Source organism: Xenopus tropicalis, chromosome 6, assembly GCF_000004195.4.
Source record: "Xenopus tropicalis strain Nigerian chromosome 6, UCB_Xtro_10.0, whole genome shotgun sequence".
NCBI lineage: Eukaryota > Metazoa > Chordata > Amphibia > Anura > Pipidae > Xenopus > Xenopus tropicalis.
In genome coordinates this window covers 33,881,293-33,906,921 of record NC_030682.2, presented here as the reverse complement: position 1 = coordinate 33,906,921, position 25,629 = coordinate 33,881,293, and the positions used below count along the sequence as shown (strand labels likewise).

At 39.1% G+C, this 25,629-nt stretch overlaps 1 long non-coding RNA gene across 1 annotated transcript; it reads left to right on the top strand.

Moving 5' to 3' along the window:
* Positions 1 to 65: 65 nt before the first annotated feature.
* LOC116411699 lies at positions 66 to 25,629 on the top strand. Its single transcript, XR_004223296.1, has 2 exons — positions 66 to 1,200; positions 25,066 to 25,629. It is a non-coding gene; the product is annotated as an uncharacterized LOC116411699 (long non-coding RNA).

The window sequence follows — 25,629 nt, the reverse complement described above, 5'->3', positions numbered from 1 at the left end:
CTTATATATATATATATATATATAGGCCAGATCAATTCGTTCTTGACAATCAATGGTTAAGACTGGCACCTGACATTTAACCGCTTGACTGCCACGGGTGTGCATTGCTAACTGGCTAATTTGCAGCAAGTCAACATTTTTACCCCCCTTCCTTTTAGTTTGCATTACAAATACTTTTTGTTTAGTCCCCCAGTATATGCAGGTGCTGCTGTATAGCCAGTCTGGCAATGCAGACAATTTCTATTTTATCCCTTAACAATAAATGAGATGTTCCCTTAGATATGTGGATTAGTGACAGTGGCGCATTGCTCGGGCGAGGTAATGTCATTAGATGTATGCGCATCATGCAAGTGTGGTTAGTGGTTTGGCAAATACTGATGAGTCTGTGCTACTACACAAGTGAAAGCATCACAGCCACAAAATATGTGCATTCTAAATACAACTTTTATTTTATTTTATTGTCAACATTGTTAATGATAAAAATAGAGCCGATTCGCAGGTATTTTTGCATTCGTAGCGAGGCAATTAGAGATCTAATCAGGAATACACACAAAAAAAAATCTCCCATGATTAACTGCAGTACTTTGTTCAAATTGCTACTATAAAATTCAGAACAATTTGCCTGTAATGATTATGGACTGGGTTTATTTTGGGAGGTGGAATAAAAGTGGATATAGCATAAATTATCCTCTAATTATACACCAGTGTCGCCTCAATTATCCTCTTATCAAAATGGTTGTCTAACTGCAGCATTTAGTTTCACTTCATTTTTATAAAAAGAACTTCATACCTTATTATTATTAATCCATTTATTATTTGCTAGGGGATTTATATCTGCACATCCAGCTGCTTGTACCATTTCTGTTCCAAAGATGGACTGGGTAAGACACTAAACTTTGCACATTGGGCTATGCTGGATCTAGATTAGGATTTGGAATCTTCTGTAGGGAGAAGAAATTGAAGCAGGTTGGTCTTCAGGTGCCAGCAACTAAACGACCAAGTAGGAAATCTGTGTATGGAACGAATGAGTAGATCTATACTTATTTAAATCCCTGAACGTTATCATTGGCTTGTGGATGGAATGTCACCAGAACTGAACAGTATTTCTGTTTTCCTTAAGCGGAACCGTTCGATTGTGGACAGAATTGTTGGATTTTATCCCTATTATTTTTCTTCATTTAATAGAATCCAGTTTCCTCGGTAAGCACTCTGAAAATATCTCCATATATTCTGTCTGAGGCGATGAGGTCGGTAATTGAAATAATGCATTAGTGAGTTTGCCAGCCCAGACCAAGGGGGCCTGATTATTTTTATATATATGTTAATAAACAGTATTTTTTTTTTGTGTGGTATTTTGGCATTGTGTTATAAATTGGCGGCTCAGTTAAAAATGGATAATTCGTGTAAAATCAGAAATAGAAATAGTTTTTTGTGCTTAAAAAAGGTTTTGGTTTAATTACATCGTATACAAAATAGGAGAAAATGTCACAGCTTTCTGTGACTCTGGAAAATTAAAGCATATGTTATATTAATTCTGTTACATATAAGGAATCACTGCAAATATATAGTTTGTGGCCTTGGCTCGCAGAAAATGTACTTTGAAAAAATTCAGAGCAAACGTAAATAATACTTTAATATTTGTATTAGTATTGTGAGAGACAAAAAAATATTCTTTATAAATCCCGGGTTTATTAATATTGCTTCGAAAATCAGGGCTTTGTTTCAAATGTATTATGTGCAATAAAATCAGTTTATATTTTTTTCTGTGAAGAATTCGGGATTGTTGGGATTTGTATCCTAAATTTACTTTGAGGAAATAAATCAGGTTTTATCATAAATGTATTCAATGCAAAATCGGGTCCCCCATTTGACAACTGTTTTCTGTGTCACAAAACGAAGTTATTGTTATTAGTCCATTTAAACATAAAATTGCCGGGGCATTGAAAAGGTTAAATGCTGTAGGTGCTTCTTATTTGTCCTTAACAATTGTTCCACTTTAAAGCAAAAATAGCAGTAACCTGATCCTCTCACTTACTAAACTACAATGAACAAAAATATACACTCTAATAAAAATGACATGGAAAAAAATGAGGCTTTTCTTTGACTTGTTTCATATTTCATGTTAGTGAACAGGAGCAGGTATGTTAGTCAGTTTTACTGCTTTTTTGCCTGCAGCCAGCCTGTTATCCCCTCTTGCTTTTGGATCTTACAGGTGCATATGTTTCCAGGCAAACTGGCACTTGTGTGGCTTTCCTTTTTAGCTTGCATTTCTGGTGTCCAAGGATGTTGTTTTAGGGGTCCCACTGCAGACAACAGAAGCTTATATCCCCAAAGTCAGTTTCACAAATATAAAGAATAACAGCCAAGAGCATAAAGGAATTAGAAAGAATGAGGTCTGGATAAAGGTTGAGAGACCCCCGATTGGGTCCTTATAGAAAATACAATTACAGAAACGAGGACTCAAAGATCTAAAGTCAAAACGTTGGTACTTGTATATTATTTATAAGATATAAATTGGGCTAGTCTGACTCAGAACTATACACACACCCATGTATAAATGTATATGCTTCACAGATAAGGCAGAATACACTAGATTTGTGTTACTCCTTTTCCATTTTTAATTAGGGAAAATGTACCTTCATTAATCTACAATTTCCCTATGTTGATTGGCTGATGTTAATGGCTCTTGACTGAATGAAGTGAAGTTTGTTGTAAATATTTATTGCTTTCTTTTCTCTGTCTGTTGTTGTGTCCCCTTGAGAAAGCTAAAGGAGCCACACCTTATGGGATTGTAATGTGCTGTGGGGTGTTTTTGGGTGGCACCAGAATGCAAGAAGCTGGGGGTATGTTCTACTCCGCTACATCTAAGGTGCTGAACTCTAGGCCATTGCCTGCAGGGATGGGATCCCCCGCTGTTTAATTACTGTCCATCCCTGGGCTTTTCAATGCCGCCCATTGTTCCCATGTTGTAGGGTGTTTTTCGCTTGCTGTGAAGAAGAATCGGCCGTAGGAGTGGGCCTTTATACGCTTTTTAGCATTCAAAAAAGGATGAAGGTTTTTTTTTTAAAGGCAATCTGTAAGAGGTGTGGGAGGGAGGCATTTTAACTGGAAAGGCAGGTGTGGATAATGTAATATCTGTTACACCTAGACAGCATTTTCCCCCTATTATCCCAGGCCAGAGACACAGCTAGGTATGTTAACCCTTACACTACCAATAGGAAAAGGAAGAATTCTGCTAAACATTCTCAAAGGGCCTTGTGAGCAGCCTCTCTCAGGGAAAGCATCAGTCCTTTGCTAAATCTCATTTGCGGATTAATATTAGAAATGTAGATTTTTTTCTATGGGTGTTAAATGCTGGTCTCCATGAGCTACAAGGGGCGGCCTCCTTTTTCCTTTTTTAAATGTTATAGTTCAACAACAGTAGCAGGACCTCAGGCTGGACATACAGCTATTTCCTTACCCTTGTTCAATCTCTTCATTTAAACATAAGGGTTATCTTTTGTTTAACATGCCTTGGTTGCTGGGTCTCATAATTCCTATGCATTATCTGTAAAAAATGTTCTTGTAAACTGCGCTGAATGTGTCAGCAGTTATAATTGGCGCTTAGTGATGTCACATGACTCACTGAAACCTGTGTATTACTAAAACTAGCCCTCTGCTGTAGCATATGCACATATTAGAAACCATGGCCTTTATATGAACAACTAGCCTGCAGCCTTGTACATATACATACAAGTGTAAAAGTACATAGTAGATAGATGATGATAGACAGATAGAGATAGATAGATAGATGATAGATAGATGATAGATAGATAGAAAAAATAGATAAATAATTGATTGATTGTGTGTAGTTCAATTAAAGAAATACAGAATCTCACATTCCCTAATATATTTTGCTCAGGGAAGTGATGGAAGGAATCTACAGGACTATCCCTTTAAAGTGCTATGTTAGAATTCTTGTGCATGGGGTCCCCCTGCCAGGGAGAATAGGGAGCCCTAACGCTGCTGAATACCTTGGCTGTGTGATTTATGATTTGGGGGCTTTGGCATGATAAAGCAGGCTTGCAGGAAGAACACACAGCAACAGGAAACCGGGGCTATATTTAGCTTGGTAGCCATATGCCGGCCCTTCTTCCCTACCCCATCCACCCTACAAGAAAAATGATTCCATTGCCATTGTGAGTCTCCTTCCAATGTATTTACAACAAATCCCTATTTACCCCGGAGGACTCCTTAATGTTTCCTGTGGTAGCAGAGACGGGAAGTATATTGCAAATAATATACATTCCTACAGTGCGGGCTCTGTGCCTGCCTCATACCTACCTGCCTCACTCTGCGCACACTTTGCGTGTTTATTTGTACATGGGATTAATAAAGCAATGAATATTGCTTTATTAATCCCATGTACAAATAAACACGCAAAGGAAACATAGACCTATGCCACCAATATGTTTCATTTCGCCTGGTATATATATGTCTTATATATATGTGACTTACTTTGCACTGGCAAAAGGTTAAAAATGGCACTGGAATCCTGCACTTTAGTCTTTAGCCACTAAGGTAGCAGTACCTAATATTAATATCTATTTATTTATGTAACTGTGTGTGTGTATATATATATATATGTGTGTGTGTGTGAGCCACTTCTTAAACATAAGATAGTACTGTATTATACAAGTGTTTTTCTTTATGTTCTTTATGATGGCTGCAGCTTCTTTACTGCTCATGGGTGATCGATCTATTATTTCTAATTATTTAGCAGTGGAGACGTTTAATGATAGGGAATGCAAGTAAAATAAGATGCCTATAATATTATATTATACGTTTTATATAATAATTCAGTCTCCATACCAGCTGTCCTGACATTGAAGAAGGTCTGAGAGATGGAAAGTAGGAACATTATTAGAATGTGATTGTCCATGTTTAAGGTCCGCTTCCATTATTGGATTGAATTAACAGGTCATGATTCAGAGTACGGATATTACCAATATCAATATACAATGTATATATTAAAATCTTGGTATTACAGATGGAATGGTATATAGTGACCAGGGCTGTGCATAAATGACTGTATTATGGTTGGTACCTGTTTTTGGTGTTTTTGGTGTTTTTACCGTGTGTCCTTTTCAAATGCCTCTATTACAGTTAACTCCTTATTACCTACTTTTCATCCTATTTAATGCCCCGGAAGTGAATCAGAGGTGCACACAAAGCTGCCACTAAAGCTTCCTATCCAGGCAGAGATAAAGCAAAATGCAAAGAATTGTCCATCTCCATCAAATTTTATATTAATTTGTCACAAGAGAAAATCGTTTAAGGGGAGAAAAATCAATGTCTGTTTCAGCTCTCTGGCAAGTGAAAACAGACTCTTTAATTGCACAAAATTATGTCGACCCCCCCCCCCCCCACATTCTGTTTATCTTCAGTTTATTTTTAGTTCACTTCAAATGCATGCACATTTCTCTTGGTGGGATTAGTACAATTATTTGCTCTACTCGGGGCACCAGCCATCTCCAGGCTAAAATTAGAAAACACTAAAATATCTATTTATTATTTATCTATAGATTTTCCTATCTATCCATTTATCATCTATCTGTATATCTTCCTATCTATCATCTATCTATCTATCTTCCTATCTATCTATCTATCTATCTATCTATCTATCTATCTATCTATCTATCTATATATCATCATCTATCGATCTATCATCTATCTATCTATCTATTATCTATCTATTATCTATCAATCTATATCTATCTATCTATCTATCTATCTATCTATCTATCTATCATCTATCTATCTATCTATCTATCTATCTATCTATCTATCATCTATCTATCTATCTATCTATCTATTATCTATCTATTATCTATCAATCTATATCTATCTATCTATCTATCTATCTATCTATGTATATATCACATTTAAGTCTATAGCTTGAATACATGGAAATTATTCACAGTGTGCATGGCAAATTCTACTTTTTTTTGTAGAAATTGCAGTACCAGTAAATAATCCTAGTAATATGTGCAAAGTAGGCGACGCTATTGATCTTGTTTCTAGCCAAGGAGAGGTGAGAACATGGTGCTGTTTTGCGCTCTGATTAGTGCAGTTACCTGGTGTTGCAATCAAACAGGTGCACAGAGGTGCAGACACCAATACCTATGGGAACAATATGCACTATGTAAATACCAGGCAACACTGGCCAATTTAAGTCCTCTCTGGTCAATGTCACTCAAATAATCCGCTCCTTGTATATATAACGAGAAGAGAGGGAAATCGCTCAGTGGGGTGTTTACTGAAGGGCAGATGCTGCTTTAATGCACGTATTATCCTTATTACTATTACCTATCTATCTATCTATCTATCTATCTATCTATCTGTCTGTCTGTCTATCTATCTAATCTATCTATCTGTCTGTCTGTCTATCTATCTAATCTATCATTAAAAACTCTCTCTCTCTCTCAATCCCACTGATTTATGCAAATGGAGATAGGACTAGTTTAGTGTTGGGGTGATTAGAATGTATCCGCCGTTTATAGCGGCAGACGATTGCGCTAGCGCGGATTGGTACATAGCAGCAGCTTGGCACTGCCCGATAACCCACTTATTGGCGCTATTAGTATTGCCGCCTGCCCAGGCGGGGGAATTTATATCGCGTAACGACCTGTTTTATTGGCAAAGGGGGTGCAATGTAATAAAAGGGGAGCAGCACAGGGCGCCCCCACCGGCCGCTTCACATTGCGCCACTTTGCAGAGGCAGCACATTCCCGGGCAGCCGCACGTCCCTTCCCATCATCCCCCCAGACTGTGGCCCTTGGCCTGTGCCCTGTTACCCGCCTATGTGTGTATGTGAGAGGTAGCACTAGCCGGGCCCAGAGCCGGGATGCTCACATTCAGGAGTATGGGCACTATTCCTGGATTAAACCCCCATGTCTCCAACCCATGGCACCCAGGCACCCTGTCACCCACTCTGTATTTCCAAACCCAGGACACCAATTCTGTATTTGCAGCACTGTTAGTTCTTATAAACGGGCTCTACTGACACAGGGTATTCATACATCATTAGCCTTTATAGATAGAGACTCATACTCTACTACAGCTTGTACTGCTATCTAAACTGTTTTATGTTATATTTATTTAGGCTTACACACCTACAAACACTATTCTGTATTCTTTTCTCATATGCAATGTGTATATATTCTATATTCTCTGTTCTCTCCAGTTTTATATATATATATATATATATATATATATATATATATATATATATATATATATATATATATATATAAATATATATATATATATATATATATATATATATATATAAAATGTAGTATAGTGGAATATATATATATATTCCACTATACTACATAATTACTGTATTATACTATTATTATACTATTATTATTATACTATTAGGTTTCTAGGTTTCTATAGAAACATGGGACCTTACCTGAATATAACCAGCCATAATTTTTAAAAGCTTTCTCTGTAACTACTGAGTACAGCTGCAAAACAGGCAATGGGATAGTTTTAGTTTTAGGACAGGTATGGGACCTGTTATCCAGAATGCTTGGAACTTGGGGTTTTTCCATTAGCAGATCTTTCAGTAATTTGGATATTCATACCTTAAATCTACCAAATTGCTACAAACAATCTACCAATAAGGATTAATTATCTTAGTAGGGATCAAATACAAGATACTGTTTTATTATTACAGAGAAAAAGGAAATCATTTTTAAAAATTGGAATTATTTGATTAAAATAGAGTCTATGGGAGATGGCCTTTCCGTAATTCAAATCTTTCTGAATAATAGGTTCCATCCCTGTATTAAGATTTATCTTTAATATAGTTACTCTTTTCATTTGTCTGATATTTAATTATCTTTCTCTGTATAACACACACAAACATATATAGTATTTCTGATGAAGGCTCGAGTTTGAGCCGAAACGTTGAATAAAGATTTTTTTTTAAATTTTTCATGAAAGAACTGTGTGTGCTAGACTATATTTATATATATAAATATATATACACACACCTTACATTCACCTATCTCAGCAAACAGGTATACCCATATACATGTATCCCAGTACACACATATAAACACCTAGCCCAAAATACACACCTCTTTTTTTCAACCACATGCCATACAAAGAACTAACCCAGCTTTCCTTCTCTTTTCTGCACACAAATATGCCTATCTCAGCAAGCATATCCTTCTATATGTATTTGTAAAAGAGAGAAATGAGTGGTGGAATTAGTATGTATAGGTGTGTGCATGCTGGTACACACACACACATTTAGGTATTATTCCTACCTTTTTTAGCAAACACAGATACTCATTTCTCTCTTTAACAAATACACCTGTCACAGCATTACAGCATTTTGTTTCCCATTCCCAAACATACATACACACACACAGCACACAGCACACACAGTCTGTCCCTCTCTGACACCCAATCACACTATATGCAGTATTCTCTCACATATGCACACATGCCACAGAACACACATCCATCTTTCTCAATATATCCAGCATTCATTTTTTCCCATAAACACACACATATACACAACTATCACAGATCACACAGTCGCACCCACACACCCTAATAAGTGCTGTCCATTCAGTGCACAGGAGAGCCACTGGGCCCATCTGAATGCAAGGTAGCCTGGCCAGCTATGCAGGCAGTGATATGACACTGATAATTGTTGCATCATGTAACTTCCTATATTCTGGGTTTTAATTTGCAGTGAACCAAACAAAGATATGTGCAATGTTTAAACCAGCCCTCTGTGGAATAAATGGGAACATTGTGCCTGGATGCTGTTTCCCCCTTTCTGCCTAGAAGACATTATTAGCTGTGACAGCATGCGGCTCAGGCTCCGAGGAGAGGATTTTGTAAAGGGATGACAGACAGGAAGGGCAGCAATCATGGGCTTCTTGGGCTAAAGCTCTTTTTTCCCTTTCTCTCTTTTATCAGAATGTTCTGTTCGATGCCATTTATCCCTGATGATAGAAAATTGCTCTGTTGCCAGGACGCTGCTGCAGAAATAGAGGGCAGGAGCCACATTTCCATTTTCTAGTTTGAAAGCTATTCAAATGAATTGGAGAGGGAAAAATACACACACATATATATATGTAATCTATTGTAATATTATATCTATCTATACATATATATATATACAGATTTAAATCGAATGCATACATTACAATGCATTATATATATATATATATAATTACATACATATTTTAAACACACATACATATATTATACAAATTATGTATGTATATATATTTTTTTCATAAAGATGTAATATAAGGGATAAAGTGTGATATAAGGGATAAAAGGGAAATATGTGCTCTCTTCAGCTATTGTGGGTGCTTGGTTTGTTGAGATTGTTGCCTACATCACTATAGATCTCGGGGTTATGCTAAAACAGTAGAATTGTCTGAGTATTCAGGGACCGAGCTGTACAAGGAACCTTTATAGGTGTCAGTGGTGCCTGCTTTTAGCTGGGTGTTTCTTGGCAGTGTAAGGCAATTCTCTGTAAAATCAATAATGTCAAATCAGTTTGGCTTTCACTGGCTTATTTATAATATACCATTTCCAGTGGTTTGTACAAAGGGCGTAGTGACAATATTCTTTCTAGCTGATACTCAAGCAGATCCAGTTAAATGGTATTACACTGAAGGGACCCTGATATCACAAATATCTGACAAAGGGAACACACACACACACACACACACATACACACACACATACATACAACCCAGAACACACAATGTGTTTATATTATGTTTGTGATTTTTCGAGTACGTGTGAGTGACATTGAATATGTGAATGTGTTCTGAAATAGGTTTGTGTGATTATAACTGAATTGTGTATTACTGCACACTATTCTATTTTTTTTTATAATATTACTCTGATTATAATTTGCATTAGTTATAATTGGTGCCTAGTAATTCTGTGTCACATGACTTCATACATGAGAATTACAAAAAATAGTGTACTCCCTGTTGTAAAACATGAGGGTATTATATAGTGAATAAAATACCCCCTATTGTAAAATATACAGATATTATAACTCACAAGGAGTTCCATGGAAATATATTTGGGATGTAATTGGGAGGTGAATTTTAATATCCTCATATTTTTCAAAAGGGGGTACATTATTTATTTTAATACACAAGTTTTCAGTTTCAGTCATATGAGAGAAATTACATCACTACTATATTAATATCACTTAAATCTGATGCAATCACCAAGCACCATTTATAAGGATATCATTTACAGGATATTCATGGCTCTTATGTATTATATAGATATTATCAAGTATCCATCCTGAGGAAGGCATTAGTTGCATACGCACTGCATAGTGCATATGAAGCCTCCTAGTATGTAGGGACAGGGGATGCCTCATTAATGTACTGACTCCTGCATAGTACAAGCACCTCTTACATATACCAACATATAGGTATCAAAAGATTGATGAATCTGTTGGAATCCCAACCATTCACTAAGGCAGCTGTTTTGGCCCTGGAGTTTCAGTGCAAGTTTTATGGAGAATCCACTGCTTATTGATTTAGCACTTGCAGAATATTTTCTTTTTATCCTAGCCTTCCTTCCTTTAGATCACTATAAATCTTCCCTCTCGAGAAACATTAGGGCTGACGAGTGATGACTGACATTTTGTATGTTAAGCCCTGAGAGCACTGAAGAGACTCATCCAGACAACAGGACATTGTAAAGGATTTGCAGGCTTATCCCACATAGGCAGCAGTGGTCTGCCTGGTCACCCTCCTGCCTGATGGCCTGATAGCAACCAATAACATTTTTAATTTTTAACAGGAAACCAGTAAATGCTACCTGCTGATTGGATGCTATGGTTTACTGATCCTGGGCAAACTTGGTGCTTATTATTACATACTCCCATAAATGTTCCCAAATGGAGCAAAACTCACAAATATGCCAAAGCTACCACAACCATTAACAGATTTTACATTTTTTACATTTAGGCAGGCCTGTATTTGTGGCAAGGCCACAAAGGCCCGGGCCTAGGGCGGCACAATTTTAGGGGCGGCATGCCGCCCCAACAAAATTTTAACATTTAATGGCCATATGGAGCAATGGGGACTTCTCCCCACTGCTCCGTATAGGAGTTTAAATGGTCGCGCATGCGCACTTGCATCGGCGCAGCGCGGCAGGGAGGTTTGTTCGCGCATGCGCGCCGGGGAGAGGGGGCGCGAATGGGGGGCGGCCTCGGGGCGGGTGGATTTGAAATCCGGCGCAGCATTTAGGCACCCTACAGCCAGAGTTAAAATCAGGGAATAGGGGTCCTTGGCAAGCCTGGAATGCTTGGGCACCTGGGACATTTAATTTATGAAACTTAACCTTCCACTGTAATAACAGGACCGCTCTTCTTTTGGGGCTCATAGCCAGGCCTGGACTGGCAATCTGTGGGTTCTGGCAAATGCCAAAGGAGCTGCTGTAAAATGCCATGGACAGGCATTAATTAGTGGGCTCTTGGGAGGGGACTGTTTCGACCTCTGTGTACATGGAATGCCAGGGCCTATTTTGATTGCCTGTACAGACTTTCCCATTGCATATGCCCCCTACTTACAGGAGAACACGTAGGCCTCACACTACATTTTTCTTGTAGCAAGACCTCATGTAGCCAATCCATGAGCAACCCAATGCTTCTGCTACCTGGGACAAACAGTAACCAGTGACGGTGACACTTCTCATTGAGTAGCATTGGCAGCAGTTACAGGGGGGCAGGGACATTTTGACCACCACTGTTTTTCCCCAGAAGGCAGCAGCTGTCAATATGCCCATGTGCCATTACTCTAAATGCCATATGTGAAAGCTGTGGGCATGCTATTTAGAAAAGCGTGCCGCAGAATTTTCTACCTTCCTTTTACATTTGAATGGACTTAAGTCCTTGACTTGAATAGGTAATTCTTTGAAATGTTTGGGCACAATGCCAGGCAAGCCTAGTAACCGGCCTAGCCAGTAACATTGCATAAAAACACACCCATCTTAAGCAATTGTACCAGCTATGCTGGTTTCCATGTATGTTTACTAGACATGAGTCTCAGGTCCAGAATGAGATTTAAAATAGGCCCTGGCGGTTAAGGGCACAAAGGATCACCCCTCAGTAAGTGGCAACTGTTGTGGCATCTTACAGCAACCTCTCTTGCATTTGCCAGAAACTACAGATTGCCAGTCTGGGCCTGATGCACCTCTAGAAGTTTTGCTGCCCTAGGTCTAAGACTTTGTGGTGTTCCTAAAGTTGTAGAGTAAAACTTTTGATCCAACTTTTGAAGCATAACAAAAATGGTGTAAAGGTGATACCTTTGTTGGCTAACTAAGATAATAATCACAGCAAGCTTCCAGAACATTTCAGCCTGAGCCCTAAAAAAAGATGCTACACAGGACCATAATACAATATTAGAAGGTAACTGCTTCCTAGGCTAATGTCCCACAGAGTGAGTTAGTAGCCGTAATAGATCTCTGCTACTGCAGGAACTAACTGCTCCGAATTGGCTTTCCACCAGCAGCAATAGGAATCGCAGGTGAAAAGACCTACGCAGCGCTTCGGCTTTCTGTTGTGCGGTTTCCTCCTGCAGGCAACTCTTTCTGTGGGACATTAGTGACAAGTGAGCTAAAACAAAAGTAAAGGGAAATACCTGCACATTCATCCCAAATTTTTCTATTAGACAAATAAAAAAAAATCAATAAAATAAGCATGGTACTATTTAAACTGGCCACAGACAGGGCAATTGTAAGCCAATCTCAAAGGCCAATGTGGCAGTTTAGGAATGAGTCACAGTCACAGTTTTTCCTCTACAATCCCCTAACTAGTGACCTATAGTGATGGGCGAAATGTTTTGCCAGGCATGGATTCGCAATTCGCCATTGGCAGATTGTTTCGCGAAATGGATGAAAAAATTTGCAACTGAAAAATTTGCTGCGTGTCCAAAAATTAGCCATGGACGACAAAAGAATAGCTGCGCGACAAAAGAATAGCCGCGTGAAATTTTTTTTTGATGGGCGACATTTTCGCCATTTCACGAATTTTTCCCTGTTTTGCGAATCTTTTGAAAGATTCGCAAACTTTTTGGCGAAGCGAAATGGGACAGATTCGCTCATCACTAGTGACCTATATTAGTGGGGGCAAAAATTAAGCATGTAGATAATAACCAGTGTCCAGTAGTACTGATTCCCTGGCTATGGCAGAGGTTTCCGCTGATAGTAAATATTGTAGCACGTAACTTTACAGTTGCAATTTTTCTCTCTGTTTTGTTGCAGCAAATGTCAGTTTTCAAATGTCACATAAAAAAACATAATGACAACAATTTCTATTTCCACCGTGATTATCAGCGTGAGTCTAGCAACCAAATCTAACTGCTCTGCATCAAGTCCTCTGTTTTACCAATATCTTGCAAACCCATTGCCTTTAATATCAAATTACTGAATTTTTTTACATGAGATCTATAGATACCACTCGATTATAACATTTGTAGGGTTTGATTTGACAGTAAAAACAGCACACAATTTCAATGCTACAAGAGGTGGGGTAATTCAAACACCAGGGACACAAAAAATGAGCCGGCATAATATGCCTTTTATATGGGGAAAGCTGTGATCCAGAAATGTTGTTATAGTAATACAGATCATGTGTGTGCTACCTTATTGTACAGGTAAAAGCTGTTTGCATGAAGCTCTATGTGGCCTATTAGAAAGGGTGCACTTGGGATAGAGCTAGAGATGTGTGGGGCCTTGTCATTGCAAAGTTTTGGGCCACAATCTAAAGGGAACATGTATTTTAGCAACATCCAACTTTCTGCCCCCAAGGCCCCAACTACTGCTATACTATAACTCTCCGCATTTCGACAACAGGGGTTACAGGGTGGACATCTTTGACATATAAAATAAAACCTCTAACAAGCATTAGTTGCATTTGCAGACTCTTAATTTGACTGCATTGTAGCACAGAGACTTTCAGACTGCGGTGCAGTCGCCCAACGGAAAAGCCTTAGGCCACAGGCCTAGTCTGCAAGCAGTTTTTTCTTACTCCCTTCACCTGCTTTATTCTCTAACAGGGTTATATGGGACAGTAACAAATAGTAACCAATCAGCTGATAACTTTTTTAAAGGCCAACATCTTATTGGTTGTTATAAATTACTGCACCTAGGGGAAAATGTAGTACCTTCAATTACATATTGGGGATAAGTCGCTACTCTTTCCATAATCTCTCATCTATCCTTCCCTCGGCTTCTCTGCTTTGATGTCATACAGAAATGGGGAATGGGCATGGTATAGGGCCAGTTTGACTTTGGGCACAAATGGTTTCTAGGTAAGCCATGCAACATGTTGGGTGAACCAAACCATATGCTAGGTAAAAAATGGCACTTTAAGCCAATAACAGGTACTGTAAGCAGTGCTGTATTTCTGTCCAGTGTTGCCCTAGGCTCTGGATCTCTGACTGCGCACCCCACCTTTGGTGACTGGTGCATGTACGGACCCTTTTGTTTACTATGCATGTGCCAATTGTGAAATGAAGAGGTTCCCCCCCAGCTCTGTCATGGTGGGTGGGGAATTGTCTTTTAATTTATCTTTTTTTAATATATAGGCACTGGTGGTCCACCCAGATAAATCTGCCGCTTTAGACTCAGTCCCACGGTTACTATATATATATAAATACAGCCCTGATTGTAAGGCTCTTTAATAATTAAGCACCTATAGTTTAAAAGTACTGTGGGCTTGTTTGCTCAGATTTGCTTTACCTTTTCTTTCATTGCAGCGCCTCATTACCACTGAACTATCTAATGCAAATATGATAAATCATTTTCACACAATTAATTTCTCTTCCCCTTGTCATGCTATATCCTCAGGTAACTGCTACACACAATCGGGAAATCGTGTACCTGTAAACTGCCAAGCTAAAAAGCTCCTTGATGTATAGAAGCTGAAGTGTTAGAGCTTTGGTGTGCAGAATGGGATGAGGCTCTTTGCGGGAGTATTGACATGTCAGTGCAGAGAGCACAATGATTTATTTTCCTTGCAGCTGAGCCATGTGTAAGAAACTTGTTAAAGGAATGTCTTGTATTAGATGTAGATTGTTGTCAGATGGCATAATATAGAATTGTTTAACCACATTAAACAAAAAGGAAGAACTCACCCAAATGAGGAAAATGTATAGCACATAAGGAGCAAGCCTGGCTTCTTTTAAAGGGAAAGTTCCCTTGGATCATTAGTTATGCCCTTGGATCATTAGCTAGGCTCAATTAGCATAAAGGAATTTATAGGTACTTGGTGATTTGCACATTTAGGACTCGGCAGCCACACACTCAAGCAATGGCATTTACCACAAGAAAGCTCTGATGAGTAGTTATTAGGTGACTTAGGAAACACTACATCAGTAATGTCTGAATGGACACCCCTACAGTTATACCTTCCTGCAGTGATCAGTTAGTGCCGCCAATATAGAGCAAACAGTGATTCCATGTGTAGGCCCAGAGCAAACAGTGGCACAAAGAAAAGACAATATCAACACAGTCGATTGTCAACTCAAAATACACACCAGTGGGTTACTGGTAACAACTGGCTTCAGAAGAGTGAAGTTTGTGTTAGGGGGGTAATTTTTTACCTTTTAATTACTGCCACTGAATTGAAAAATACTAGGCACGTCATCTGAAACATTTTCTCTTAATATTTCCATTTCAATACAGCTAGAAAGCACAATTAGAAAGCATGGTGCTCTATCGGTACTGTCTTACTATACACTTAAACATAGGTTAAAGGTGGCATTATAAAGAAGCTAGTATTTAAATAAATCGGTATCATTTAATGTACAGTTGTCAAGCTTGAGGAAAGGAGTGCCATCATTTATACAAGGGGTTAGCGTGCCTTTAAGCATGTAACATGAGCTTGTTAAAGCGTAAGCTAATTGTGACATGTACATTTGCTAGTCATTTGCAGGCATAATATGTACATCATATTGATAGGTGAACTTGATGTAATGCACATCTACAGCAATATACCATTCCAGCAGCACATGATCCACAGCAGCCCCTCTCTGCAACTGAATCACATTCAGACTATCTATGCCCACCCTGGAGTCTGTCTGTGGCCGGGGAAGAACAAGAGAAAACAGAAGGAAACAAATGTAAACAGAAAGAACAGACTGGCACAAATAGAAAGAGAGAGGGCACTAACATAAGCAGGTAAAGCAGTCCCTTAGTCCTTAGTAAGCCAAATGGAAACTATAGCAGAGACATATGCAGGGTACAGGGGTACAGCAGTCAGGTAAGGTTCCCCATGGCAGAGGGAGGCCCAGAGATGGAGATGGGCAAGATACAAAGGTTGCAAAAGAGTGGGGTTTGTGCAAAGTAGCTGAGGGAACATTAGGAAGGGCCAGGGCAGATTGGGGGTTAAGGTGGCCACACATGTGGCGATTTCCGATCTTTTGTGCGACCATCGGTCGCACGAAAGATCGTACAATTGGCCCCTAACCGTTCAGGGCTGAAACGGGAGATAAGGAGGTAGAAACAATAGGATTTCTACCTCCTTCTGCCGATTCAGCCCTGAAGGCAGATTTTGCTCAGGCGCCTTCAAAATCTTTTAACCTGCCTGATCGGCAAGTTGATATCAGCAGCCTCCTGTGATATCGTTCGTCTCGCTGACTTGCCATACACGCACCGAATATCGTACGAAACGGGGTTTCGTATGATATAATCGGTGCGTGTATGGCCAGCTTTACTCCCATACATAATGAAAACACTAAAAGTTTGCCTAGGTGCAGTAACCTATAGCAACCAATAAAATGTTTGCTTTAAACAGGTGATCAGTAAACTCTGCTTGCCGATTGGTTGCTACAGGTATTAGAACTGCTGTCATCTTTGCAAAAACCCTAACACAACACAAAGATACAAGATTCCAAAGAGCCTGTATAGGGTACATTTGTGAATAATGTTCAATTTTAAATTCATTTTAGCATTTGTAAAGGAGATAGGCAGACAGAGATAGGCGCACTAGATATACCCCATGTTCAGCCCCCACGTGTACCCTGGCATGTCAGGTAAAATGCTTGACACAGAGGGAAATGTTGGCATGCTTGTGATAGAACCATAGTCCTCTGAAGAGAGAGCAGTATATTATTATCAGCTTTCCTACCGCTGTATATTCAACCAAATGGACACACAATGGCAAAATTGTTAGTCTTCTCTTTCCTTTATTGAAGCATTTGCCAGTAGGGAAATTAAACATAACTTTATTACCATCCCCACAGAAGTCCTTTGATAAATCAGATGCTATTCTCGTTCTGCCTGTTCCCAAACACGTTAGGGACATGGTTTACAAATACTGTCTGGGGCTATTTTAATGTAACCCTGATGTGAAAAACAGGGCCAGGTTATTTGACAGGGAAACACAGATTGCTTTTGTTAATAGGAACACTTGCTTAATTTGATGTTATTTTTATGTTTTAATTGTGCAGCTGCTTTATATCCAACAGACTCTTTGCGTACTGTATTAGGGTAATACTGCCAAAAAAATATTATTTGCTTCCGAAAGAGATATTAACTGCTTCTTTGTCACAGTTGGGGTGATTGCATGGAGCCATATCACATTATATTCAGTCACTGGAAATAACTGGGTAACATGGTTTTTAGGCACAATTGTTTTATCTTAGAATAAAGAATCTTAAGAACAATAAAAAAAATCAGACTTTGGGACTACATTGCATTAGCAAGGAATGGGCATCTTAAAGGGTCAGTAGCACCAAAAAGTAAAAGTGTTTTACAGTAATTAAAATATAATGTGCTCTTGCCCTGCACTGGTAAAAAGTTGTGTATTTGCTTCTGAAAGGCTACTATAGTTTATATAAATAAGCTGCTGTGTAGCCATGGGGGCAGCCATTCAATCGGGAAAAAAGTAGAAATGGCACAGATTATGTAGCAGACAACAGATAAGCTCTGTATAATACAATGGCGCATTACAGAGCTTATCCGTTATCTGCTATGTAACCTGTGCCCTTTAGCCCTATTTTGTTTTGAAAAGCTACCCCCAGGGCTACACAGCAGCTTTGTTTATATAAACTATAGTAGTGTTTTTAAAGCAAACACACTGCAAGGCAACAGTACATTATATATTAATTATTGTAATACATTTACAAAGTACATTATTTGGTGTTACAGTACAGTGGTGCAGTGGTTAGCACTGCTGCCTTGCAGACCTGGGCCTAAGGTTTGTGCATGGGGTTTGTATGTTCATGTGGGTTTGTATGGATTTCCCCGCCGGACATTTACAAAAAATACAGACAGGTTAATTGACCATAATTTGTGTAAATGTGATATTGACCTTAGACTGCAAGCTCAACTGGTGTAGAATATGTCAGTGCTATGAAAATATACTAATAATGGTGCTAAATACTACACGAAAACCTGTATCAATCTATTAAAAAGCTAAAGCCTGGCCAAATGTGTATCTTTTAGCTGGACAATGATCTCACACACAAGGCCAAAACACCACCGGAGTAGCTTAAGAACAAAAATGGTGAATGGCCTATAGGTCTAGCACAGGTAAGGGATCTGCTATCTGGAAATTAGTGATGAATGAATCTGTCGCATTTCACTTTGGCAAAAAATTAGACAACTGGCGAAAAATATGCGAAATGGTGAAAAATATGCGAAATGCAGCTACTGCATGACTTTTTTTGCGGCATGCAACTTTTTTTTGCCATAACTGCAACTTTTTTTTATCACTCTGTGAATTTGTGTTGCGGCAAATTTTTGCAGCACTTTTGCCTGTGCCTTGCTTGAATATCTGTCCCTCATAGCAAAGGGACCCATGGTGGGTTCTTAAATAATACATATTTATATATATCATTTTTTTGCAAAAGTAACCGAAACATTTCCTGTGCCTGGTGGTTGTATTACCTACTGTACTGCCCATAACAACAAATATTTTCAGGACGCATTGAAGAGTGTGCACTTGGTTATATACACAGATTTTGCAAGCCACAGAGTAGGACATTCTGTATATTGCTATTCAAGGAAGCTGGGCCATAATGCTTGAGCATAAAAGGGAAATGGGTCCACCAGTGCGCACCTACAGTATATAATTACACTTAATCACATAATTATAGGGCTAGTCTCAGACTTTGTGGCTCCAAATGCAAAAAAGTTTTATTGTCGCCTCTTGCTAATTAAAAAACAAACAGGATAAATGCAGGGAACCTGACTCATTACCTTGCTGGTGGTTTCACTGGTGGTAGAATACACAACAAGAGTCAATGCAGGTGTATATAATGGGCAACAAAAACCTGGTAAAACATTGCTTTATTTTAATAGTCATAGGTACTAGGGCTTCTGTGCTGATCGCCACCTCTTCTCTGGGAGGGAGATCTCCAGAACCAACACATTTTTAAAGTGATACAACCATATAAAGAATAACTCTTCGAAAATAGAAAAAATCAGTACACTCCAAGGCCAATAAAAGTAAATAATATTGTGTGTCACCTGGGCAAATTTCCACCATACAAGAAAAGGAGGGGATTGATCATTTCACATTCCCTGGTCTTGTGTTTAATTAGTAATTCATAATGAACAAGCGCATACATTTTCAAAAATAGGAACATTTGTTTACCTTTTACTAGCTCACCATCATTGGCATATGTGCAGCTGGCCATGCGTAAGGGCCGTGTATTGGCCTTTGTGTTTCCAACATTTACACAATGGCAAGGGCATTCACTGTAAAGAAATATATTGTTTCCTGCTATGAGTTGCCCCTGATAATAATTGCTGGAGCAGGGAGTCTTATGGTGCTTACTACTGACACTGAAGGCAAGCAAATAGAACCAGATTGTGGCTGTTTTGATTGCAGCATATTAAAATTTCATTAAATCTGAATGCATGAATAAAATAAATCACTAAGGACTGATTAGTGCAAAGAAATTAAATAGAAATGTCTTAAGCCGGAAGATTTGGGATGATCATATTAATTTAAAGGGAGCAAAAAATATATTGGATCCATTATGTATCAATTATAGGTGCTCCGGACAGCCCGCAGTGCAGGGAGGAGGGCAGTGAGAGGGCACGGAGGAACAGGAAGTGACGCAGTAGTGGGGGGAGAGGAGTTACAGGCGCAGCTCGTGAAAGAAGTGGCGCCATTTTGGAAGAGTGGAGCAGCGTCCCTCCAACCCGCCCTATAGGAGAGGTTATAATAGTGTCATGTGGGGACTCACTTGGGTCCAAAAATGTTTGTTGTCACTGCAGGTGGTGGAATGCTTGCCCGGGGGGCCTATGGCCATGGATTGTTACGGCTGAATAGCCGACTGGTGCTGATGCAGGCTCTTGTCGGGCATGGGTCCCGCAAGAGGGGTGACAAATTGGTTACCTGGTTCTCACTTGCCCATCTGCCCCCTAAGGGGTTGGGTGGCCGGCATGCCAGGTAGCCCAGGAAGGAGTATAGCAGTGGTGGTTTGGGCAAGCATTCCTTGGATATGTTCTTTCTCAAAAGTTAAAACAATTTAATACATTGATGATGCTAATATAAATGTATTTTAATCTGTAATTAAAGCTGTGACCTTCTCTATTCCAAAACCTGGATGTCTTTATTGTGTCTCGGGGGGAAAGGGTTCCAGAAATGGAGATAAGCATGAGGTAAGTGTAAGTTGGTGGTTATTCTTCCTGCAGAGACTTGACGCTGCCCTTGTCATGTTTTCGAAATACAGGAATGTAATTTGCCATGCAGTTCTTTTAAAAAAAACAAATTTACTTTTTGGACCTGTCTGCTTTTTGTGATGATAAGAAGGTCACTTATACTTAATGTTAACTAGTTAGCATAAATGTGGGTTGCGATTCCTTCTTCGGGCAAAAATATTCAATTAGTTGCATTGGCTGTAGTGAGTCCTCCATGAAAGTTAATCACTGTGTAAAGTCATCTCTGTGATTAGAAATAAAATACACCTTACCACACTACCATCTTAACACTAAAGAGCTATCTTGTCTTGCTTTAACCCATACAAAGCTATCTGACTCCTTAAGAAGGACGTAAGCAGGTAACCCTTCATTATCTCTCACTGTAGTAGGTCTATGGCTCTGACAATCCATGCCTCTAGTTATTCCATATAGTTAGCCATCATTCGGATTTTGTTTGGCATTCTTATAGTGCCCAGCAAACTTGCACTCACCAGCTCTCAGTTGCCATAGATGCCAAACAATTCAGTTTGCAGTGCTTTGAGATTTTCATGTCTGGTTAAACAATGAACAATCAGCAGCACTGATCTTTTACATTATTTTCTATAAATATCCAAAATATAGACAATAGCCACAAGTCCTGGATTGCTAAATTGTGTCCCTTAGGGTTATACAGCAAGGACATTAGTAGGTGCATGATGCAGAATAAAAATCTGGCACCAGGTGCAGAGCACAGCTCAGATGAGTGTGAGTGGTCTCTGTACATAACACCTAGCTATGGGTCTTCCCACTGTCTTTTATCCTGGAGTGCTGGGGGGGGGAGGGGTGAAGGCGGCATTCAGGGCTGCAGGGGCCCCTGAGGCAGAAGCCCTGGTGGACCCTGCACCCCCCAGTCAGACCCTGCTTGCATGTTCTAAATGATGCCCATGTCACCAAGTATGCAGTGTCACCAAACTCAGGCATCTCTCCATATAGAGTAAGGTTTCATTTTTTACCATGGGGTTTCTTTTCAAGTTCTGTTAGGGCTGAAGGACACAAGTTTGCATTGCAGGGGTAAGTTGTTAAGAATACATAGGTGTAAGGGGACAGTATACACCCCTTTTCAACATGAGCTGAACGAATAGGGTTTGTGCTGAACATACTTTTTGCCTATTGTTTTAATTAAGAAATATTTAGGGCACAGTTTCTGGCACAAAACAAGAATATGAAGCTAGTTTCACTTAAGGACTTCCTGTCACTTCCTGATCCCAAAGAACTTTAAAGGAGCTGATGACCAATCCACTGAGAAGCCCCTGATAATGAGCTTCTTGAAAGCTTCTGCTTAGAGACGGGAGGGATTTGTTTGTTTAAAAGTAAATTGGGAGATCTGAACAAACTGACCTTTTTATAAAGAAAGGGAGAGGTAAGTTCAGTGAACATAGTCCACCTTTTAAATTAATGATTTAAGATGGCAAACAATAGGAAAATATGGATTTTTTAGAAACAGTAGGCAGAATGTAATTTTTACACAATTGTCTTGTTTTTAATGCGCTCATTTTTAGAAAGGGCTATTTTAGGTGTATACTTTCCCTTTAAGTGGTAAACAAGGGCCAAATATAATTTATGGCTCTCCACGCCCTTATGCAGTGAAAGCTTTAATCATATAAAGTGTTGTAACATTTACATTGAAATATTTTCGCTTTATGGTATTACTAGCTCTTTCAAATTCCTACAAGAATCTGAACTTTAAACCCCTTTCCTTTATCAACTTGGCATAAGAAGCATCTTACATAGTTACAATTCTTTGTTTCAATTTTCTTGCTGTTTCCTATCTGCCTATATTATGTGCAAGATGAGAGAGAGAGAGAGAGAGAGAGAGAAGGTTTAAAAACCCAGTGATGTGCATTGCAAACATGGTACAATTACACTAATCCCACTTTGATCTCTGAAGGGCGATCACAGCAGAAATCAGGTCATGCCCCTGATGGGCACAGCGGTGGATATGAGCTTTCTTGCTGACTCGCTGCCAGGTGGCACGCTGGACATGTCAGTGAGAAGCATCACATCACTTTCAATTCTGTATTTTTTAATTCCCCTTTGTGTAGTAATCTTGCCATTTTCTGCACCATTTTTAACAGGGGTATCATTAAAATCTCTCCAACCAGAAGAAAAAGCAGCTGCATTTACATAATATTCCCACTGCTAATCAGGCTCCCATCAGCTGAGCCAGAGACATACAAATAGTCAGTACAAGTAATAGATCAGCAAAGCAAATAAATACGTGCAAGATCACTTAAGGAAATGCCAATAAAAATGCCATTTGTGCAATGACATGTAGACATTTTCTAGAGGCTACAGAGAAGGGTTCTGTTATCATTCAGAGGAGGGGAGTATTTTTCTTTAGCTTGATCTCTCTGAATTAAATGTTGTACTGGGTTACTTACCAATGGGCTGTTTACCTTAGAGCAGGGATCCCCAACCTTTTTTTACCAGTGAGCAACATTCACATTTTTATGCAACCAAAACTTGCCCAAAAGCCAGGAATTCAAAAATAAGCACCTGCTTTGAGGCAACATCCAAGGGGTTGGAGAGCATCATATTGCTCATGAGCCACTGGTTGGGGAACACTGACTTAGAGGGAAATTTGTTGAAATATGTTTTGGAGACTCTATGGAGTAAGGTACACAACTGCAAAAGTGCTAGTAGAAATGTGTTCTTAGATGGATCTTCTTGGTTCCACTTAGATGGAGCTTCTTGGTGTGTCCTTCCTATCTATGTGGCTTCAAGCATATAGACTTCTTCTCACACACTTGTACCAATGGCTGCTTGTTGAGTAAGCATATGCTATGAGCTTGCCTTACTAAAGCCAGGTGACACAAGATCGAGGTGTGTACCGAGTATTGATAATTCGATGGTTCTATAATGAATCTATGTATCTATGGTTTTGTTAAATTGCCTTCTTTGTTGGTATGGCTCTCCTCATTGTGGAACCATTCTAAAAAACTAATTAAAACTAAATAATAAAACTAGATTTATTTGTGTTTAGGCCTAATAAGTCCCGCTTCCCCTCTGAGAGCTGGCAGATCCCTAAAGGTGGCCATACATGTAGCAATTACAATCTTTCCTGCAACCTTTGGTGGCATAAAAGCCCCATTGCTCCATATGGGAGCAAAATGTCAAAATTGTTGCGGCGGGGCAGCATGCTGCCCCTAAATTTGTGCCACCCTAGGCCCATGTCTTTGTGGCCTCGCCACAAATCCGGGCCTGAACTCGCCCAATCAATGAGAAGACTGATATCCGCAGCCTTTGCAATATCAGTCATCTTGTCGAGCCACCATACATGCCCTGAATATTTTAGGAAACAAGGTTTCGTACCATAATATCGGTGCGTGTATGGCCAGCTTAATTCCTATTTAGATCTGTAGGACAGTCATGGGTAAATGATGGTGTTTTAACCTCCTGACTATGTTACAAATACATACATAAAGAAACTTGCCCTTTTGGAATGTTTTTATACATTGTGTAAGTGAGGATATGGTTAATGGTTAAACTGGAAGACTTCATAGGTTCTCACTTATGCTACATATGTCCTTTAAAGCTTAGTTTAGTGCCTTGAGAAAATTATGGCACATACAGGAGCACTTACTCATCCTGCTATCTGTAGGAAATGCCAAACTTCCCCATGTCCTGTAAGGAGGGTATAATTATCACTGTTATGATACATATGCTGCCTTGTTCTTGTGCCAGGAAACTGCATTTAAGTAGCTCAAGTTCATACAAGTTCAGCGTGTTCACAATTGGTCAGAATTCGCAGGCAATATTGGATTAAGCTGAATGCCGAGAGTTGCACCAAAAAAGGCAGTTTCATGCCATATTTCAAGCTGAATTTCTGATTTGTCAATGTATGTATCGCAGGAGTCACCATCAACCCTAGGTATAGATAACGGAAGATTGATTTAGTACTTGCCAAATCTGCACACATAACAATGGAGCCACAATAATGAGCAAAAGCAACTTATCAAATGTTTTACTAATGCTCTAAATAAGCCATCTTTGCCTTTGATTATTTAAAAGTATAGAAACTTAAATGAAACAAAATCAAAGCAATCTGTGTTTGTCTTTCATGTCTAAAAGCAACAACAAAATACATAATCAACCCACAAAGGATTTCATATTTTTGGAGGAAGACTCAGCATTTGGATGCAAAATAAAATATTTGAGTTTTGTGCGATTGAGGTTTTGACAATATCTCCCTATGTCTAACTGTGCAAAATATCTAATGATACCTTATGGTTATGGGCATTGAAAATGCAGATTATATAAACTACTTGTTCCAGAGCTGTAAACACTTACTTATTAATTTTTGTTTTCCAGCTCCAGATTCCATGACAACGGCCGGTGATAAAAGGGCAGACTTCTTCCCTGCTTCATATTTAGGATCCGTAACTTTAGATCTGCTGCATGTCAACAGCCATATAATTCAATACACCTGTGTATGATAAATGCTATGTTGATTTTTCACTTATCGATAATGAGCCTTTCTAGCAAAGACTGTTAGGGAAAATACTGTACTTAGAAACGTTTAGAAGCTCTTTGGATAAGTGAAGGCACTCAGTTACAGAAAACAGAAATAACAGAGTGCTTGGGAAAAATGGCTGCTACAAATGCAGATAAGGGGTTACTTTTGATAACTGGGGGCACTGCCTGTGCAGTAAACATGTTTGGTTCAGTAGCTGTCAAAGTCACCTGCTAAAGTGTAGAACTGTTCTTCTTGGGTGAACTTTATCATCAATATAATTGGTATCTCTAATGGTCAAATATACTGGAAAAAAGAACCCCGACTGTAGTAATGGGATTTGATATCTAGGCCCATTTTTCTAAAATATAAATGAAGACTGTTGGCAATGATAAATTGTTCCAATCGGCCGGTTTGATTGA